The 5,773-nt window shown below is 43.0% G+C and overlaps 1 protein-coding gene across 1 annotated transcript in view; it reads right to left on the bottom strand.

The window, feature by feature from the left end:
• Positions 1-1,933, bottom strand: part of LOC121862007 — a 101,044-nt gene extending 99,111 nt beyond the window's left edge. The window contains exon 1 of the mRNA XM_042359936.1: positions 1,621-1,933. The gene's annotated coding sequence lies outside the window, so the exon portion shown is untranslated. The remainder of the gene's footprint in view (positions 1-1,620) is intronic.
• Between the last annotated feature and the right edge of the window lie 3,840 nt (positions 1,934-5,773).

Raw genomic sequence — 5,773 nt, 5'->3', positions numbered from 1 at the left:
AATGTTACTATATATGATTTCCTACTTTATTCCAGTATATATTGTATTTACATGCACAAAATAATATGTTTTCCATTGCAAAACCACTTTAAAATCACTTTCAATAATTGTATGATGAAACGTACTAATTATTTTTTCCACAAAATATCCTTGTAAAATACGGGTGCATCTTATACGCCGGCAAATACGGTATGGTGTGTTGTTAATAGTACGAGAAACAATTGAGACCCTGCAATTGTGTGTAAATGAGGCAGAAAATCATATCAGCAACCAAGGACTTGGTCACAATTTTCGTGATGCCATATGGCAGCAGGGATACACCGCATTTCATCACCAACCCGGTTCGTCACCGAAACCCCATTTCATCACCAACCCAGTTCGTCACCGAAACCCCATTTCATCACCACTAACAGCCGCTGGTATTAGTGACAAATTGGAAGTTATTATTTTACACAAATAGAAATTATACGTGTACATGGACGACTCTAGAAGTATTGTGTTATTATTATACAAGAATACAGTGATATCCCCGTTAGCCGGAACAATTGGTGCAGAGCACTTCCGGGAAGGAGAGATTTCCGGGTAATAAGATGACTCTCTCAAAGCCGGAAAAAATCCCTTATCCCCGGAATTTTCCGGGTAACGGAAAAATTTTCTCAGAATTTTCTGGAAAATGTGCCCCTCGGAAAATTTTTCCCAAAGTCAGAATAATTGTTTAACAAAGAAAACGATGCAACATTGGTAAACAAACAAAATACAGAACAAAGACAGTGATTTGGCAATAGCATATAAACAACCGAACAGTGAGATCATTACAGGCATAATAACAATGTTTTTATTTTATATTTTCGTCTTTAATAAATTGTCATCGTGTTTGTTATTATTTTATATCCTAAGCAACAGTTACTTTCGTGCATATATTGATGGGAATGAGCACGGTGACGAAATGGGTTAAAAAATAGTGGTGACGAAATCGGCAGACCCCAGCAGCAGGGTCTATCATTAGACAACACATTATGCTTCCAATATCTTCCCAGGTAGTAGTACCTCCCTGTTTGGTAGCTGCCTAACAACCAACCCACATCAGTTCAAGCATACTCTCACTTCTACAAAAAAATTAAATTACACTATGACGCTTCAACAAAGTTGGGTTTGTTTAATTGGTTGATTTGGTCTGGTTCTATTAGGTTCTAGTAAATGTTGCCACTTTTAAAATACTATAATGATAAGAATATCTGTGGAAAAAATTTACGAAATCAAACAGCTCCTTTTGGTGGCAGTGCTGTTCTCCCACACAACCAGATGGATAACCCGGCCAAATGTCCATAAATTTTACATAAAATATTTATGTTCCAGCAGTGCAATGTTGTACAGTAGGTAGTTAAGGTCTGGACTATAATCCTGTTTAAAGGTAAGAAGCACTTTTCCTTATCCACCAATTATTTAATGACCTCACCTTAGCCACGAAGGCAAACACGGTTAAAATCTTATATGTAATGAGTTAGCATTATGTTGCCAACTGCCATACACAAAATCTGTACAAAGATCCCAGAAGCACACCTACCTTACAACCAGGTAATTACCGACTGTTGGAGCTTAAGAGATGTAAGAGAGACTTACCCAGTAGCTGCTTGACGTGTTCCGAGTCGACGTAAAGATCCAGTGAAGGTTGAGAGAGGTGGAGGAGCGTCATTACCACCACCAGCACGGCCATACACCACATTGTTACCTCTCATGGGATCAAACTCTTGCCTAGGACCACCACCACCAACACCACTTCCCCACACAACGTAATGGCTGTCGGTATCACAACAAAGTTCTCAGGGCAACAGAAACGCCTTGTCCCTCGCCCGACGCCATCATTATTTACATCACTTGTTCCAACCCTCTTCCCTCCCTCCTTCACTAACTCTTAATAAACTTCCTCTCATCTCTATCTTAATTAATGAGAAACAAGACATGATAAATTATATTAAAATATTTATCGGATTTATTTAGTTTAAATTGCGTATTTATCTTACTGAAGACTTGTTGAAGGTTAAGTTAAAGTTAGAAGGAGTTTCGGACATAAAGTTGTAAACAATCAAGAATTTGTCGTTTTCTTTTGCCTCAATAATTGTTGTATTTTCTACCACTAACTACCAAGGTTGTAAACACTATTTACCAAGGTAGTTAACACTAACTGCCACAGTGTAAGGATGTTAACACTAACTACCATGGATGTTAGCAATATTATAATATAAAGAGAATAAAAGTAACACTACTATAATATACAAGGTTGTTAAAATATCACAATTCAAGGTTGTTAATACTAATTGATACAAGATTCTTTACACTATCTGTTGTTGACTGTTGTATCAACATAATTCGGTCCGGTTGTCACACTATGGTTTTACTGCTACCTCGTCTGATTCTCATAATGTGACCAGGTTCGCTGCACAGTTAAAGTTATTATCGCTCTGAGTCAGAATTCACATTTCGGAGCCTGTACATGGCCAGTACTTGCCAACAGTGCGCAACAGAGATGTGACCGATACCCCAAGCGGCTGTGGTGGATACTCTCCCCTACAACTGCTGACTTATCACTTGCCGTTCGTTTATCAGCCAATCAGCAGCGAGTTCCACAGACTAGGCCTCACTCGCTAACTGCGCGATGATTTGCGCCGCTCATTTCGTACCTCGCTTCTCTAATCCAGGAGAATCGTATAAATTCACCTCAGCCTTCGCTGTGATCGAACAGATTCACACATCGCCAGCCAGCCTTCGCCGTGATCGGACCTCTCTCCAGACCGTTCACTGCCAAGCCAGCCAGCCTGTCTCTTACCGTTGACGACCGGAACGTAAACAACCACCTCACTAACCATCACTTTTACACTTGGGAAGCTCGTTCCAGACAACGCCCTTTCTGTGCCTCCCCACTGATCAGGGGTGACTCCTGATCAGAGGTGGCCCTGATTGGGTGCTCTGTAACGGCTTCTTGCAGCGGACTTGGGCCGCGATCCCACTGGTGTTACTTACACCAGTGGCTGTTCTTCCTCTGTTCTTCCTTCTTTTTCGTTCTGGCCTGGGGACCTGCACCCTAAAGGTCCTTGGGTCCCCCCTGTAACTGTTCACCTCCCTCCCAGGAGTTTGTGAACAAGAAAGGGAGCAGGAGCAGTACCCATTCCTCCGCCGAGCCTTCCTAGGTAACCGTGATCGTGCGGGTCCACCTGGGAAGGGGGTTGCAATCCTGAATCCCTACCCCCCCTAATTAGGTACACTAGCTCACGTCTCTAAGTGAGCATTCATTAACACTAGGGAAATAGGCTCCCCTGACGGGGCTTCCGGGACAGAGTTGCGGGAACCACTCGACCAACAAGTGGCGGTGGGGAGTGTTGTAATTCCTGTGACAAACTCCTGTCCTGGAATAGGTAGGTCTCCAACCTCAAACCACGCAACGGTGGCCTGTCCACCACATACTCTCTGGAATGAGGGCACACCGGGTACGGATACGCTCCCATGAAGGGGGCGTGACTGACGAGAGAAAAGCAGAACTAGCAAGACTCCTCAGTGCAACCCTACTCATCAAAATATCCAACCTCATCACGACCAAGGACTCCTTCGTCGCCCCGTGCCTGACTGAGAATGGTGTAGACTTACTCTTATCGAGGAAACTCAAGTCTGCAAAATTTGAAGTTGCAGTCCCTTCACAACTCCGAGCAAGGAAGTCAATTGTGGTCAAACGACTAGATAAAGCGATCACCGAAGAAGCAGTCAACAGCAATTGGTATCTGACATAGAACACAGAAACCAATGGGCCAAGGTGGAGGAAGTGGTCAAGCTGCCCAGACTGCCATCCATGTTCAAAATAAGATTCACAGAAATAGCCATGGCTCAAAGAGCAATCCAGGAGGGACTTTGTCTCTCATACTACCATGTCAGCAGCAGCCAGGTGGAGCAGGAGGAATTCTTCCCCCCTTACTCCATGCTGGAACTGCTTCCAATATTCACACACGGCTACAGACTGCCGAGACTATTGGTTAATTGAAACCCCAAAAATGTGGTTTTACGCCACTTCACATAAATATGCTTACAAAATCTATGCATTATTATGCATAACTCTTGGGAATCTGTCCAGACATTAAATATATGTTATATACTACAATATCACATAGATATGTTTACAATGTTTATGCTTAATATATGTGAAAAATATTTTTTGGGTTTCAATTAACCAATAGTCATGCCTACAAAACAATCTTGATGCTCTAAGTGCATGTATGTGTTAAATAACGAGTAACTGATCCATAACGAGTAACTTAGCCATATGGATTTAGTTACACGGAAGAAGGGAAATAAGGCTGAACTATGGTTTTGATGGAAACAATGTGCTCTGGGACGATGCTCACAATGACGAATGGGAGAAACCTCTTTATGAAACATCTTATCTACTAAGGATGAACCTTAATGTTACAGAACACACACACACACACACACACACACACACACACACACACAGTGCAACTTTGTGTGACGCATTGTCTGACTTGGGGTGGCGTTGAGCGAACCATACACTTGATATTACAATTTATGTATCCTTCCTGTCCATGATTTACAACAATAACTGTTGGTAAAAAGTTACAATATTATACTAATAACACTGTCATTTATTGTTACTATGACTAGTTACCAAGATACAGAGCACGATGAACATAACATAATAATGATAGTGAAGCCTGGAAGGGTTTGTAGTGGACGTCTCCCCTACAACTGCCTACAACTGCGTAGCCACAGCCACCAGCTGCTACCGTCTTCCCTAGCAACCAAGCGTATCCGCATTCCAGTGCCGCCGTATCCTAGCAACCGAGCCAAAAGACCGGCGACTTCTCGGGTTTTCCCAACATGACTCATAGCGGCTGCTGGGTATATAAGCTCTGTCTCTCCATTGAGATTCATTCTGACCATTCTTCTTGAACAAGCAACACCTCCTCCTCCGCCGCTGCCTGGCTCCCTTCGCTTCTCCTCGCCTGCCTGGCGGTCCTCGCTCCCGCCAGCGAGCATGGCGACCCACCAGCTGTCCTTCTCTGAGCTTCCTCACCAACCACTCTCATTCAGCCCATCTTCCTGAACAAGCACCTCCAGCACCAGACTGTCTATCATATAACTTATATTATATAAGAAAACCACATTAGAGTTTCCTTCCATCCTGAGTGCTAGACAACATTAATATCTCGATACCCCTACAGGTTCATATCATAACTTGTGTGTTCGTGCATATGTTGCCCCATGAGAGTTACCGTGGGCCTCCATGTGCCCAGGTGGGAGGGTCAAAGTATTACACTATAAGTGTGTCAAATGAGGAGTGACTGATCCACATGTAATTTAAGGTTTTTGAAATATGTAGTTAAATTAAACACGGTTTTTCATATAGTTACGCGAATGATGGGGTGTGGTGGAAACATCGTGGTCTGGCACACACACACAAGCGCTGTAAGCGTTGTGTGGATTCACTGGGTGGTTTGGAAGTGTTTATTTCCATTCATACTTTCGTAACTACAACCTATGGTAATTTTTCTTCGTGTTCATATATGATGAAGATAATGCAGAGTATAAAATGCCATATACAATATTTATACATAATATCATCTATACAGCCGTACTATGACTGTGTGTGTCCGTGCGTGTGTTGCCACGTGATAGTTAGAGTGGGCCCCCGTCCAGAAAGGACACTGTACTAACCTCCAGCACCGACCCAGGTGGGCTAGAGAATATGGTTTCCGAGTATGCCTATATC

This window comes from Homarus americanus, unplaced genomic scaffold (genome assembly GCF_018991925.1).
Source record: "Homarus americanus isolate GMGI-L3 unplaced genomic scaffold, GMGI_Hamer_2.0 scaffold25013, whole genome shotgun sequence".
Lineage (NCBI taxonomy): Eukaryota > Metazoa > Arthropoda > Malacostraca > Decapoda > Nephropidae > Homarus > Homarus americanus.
This window is presented reverse-complemented; position numbering and strand designations above follow the sequence as displayed.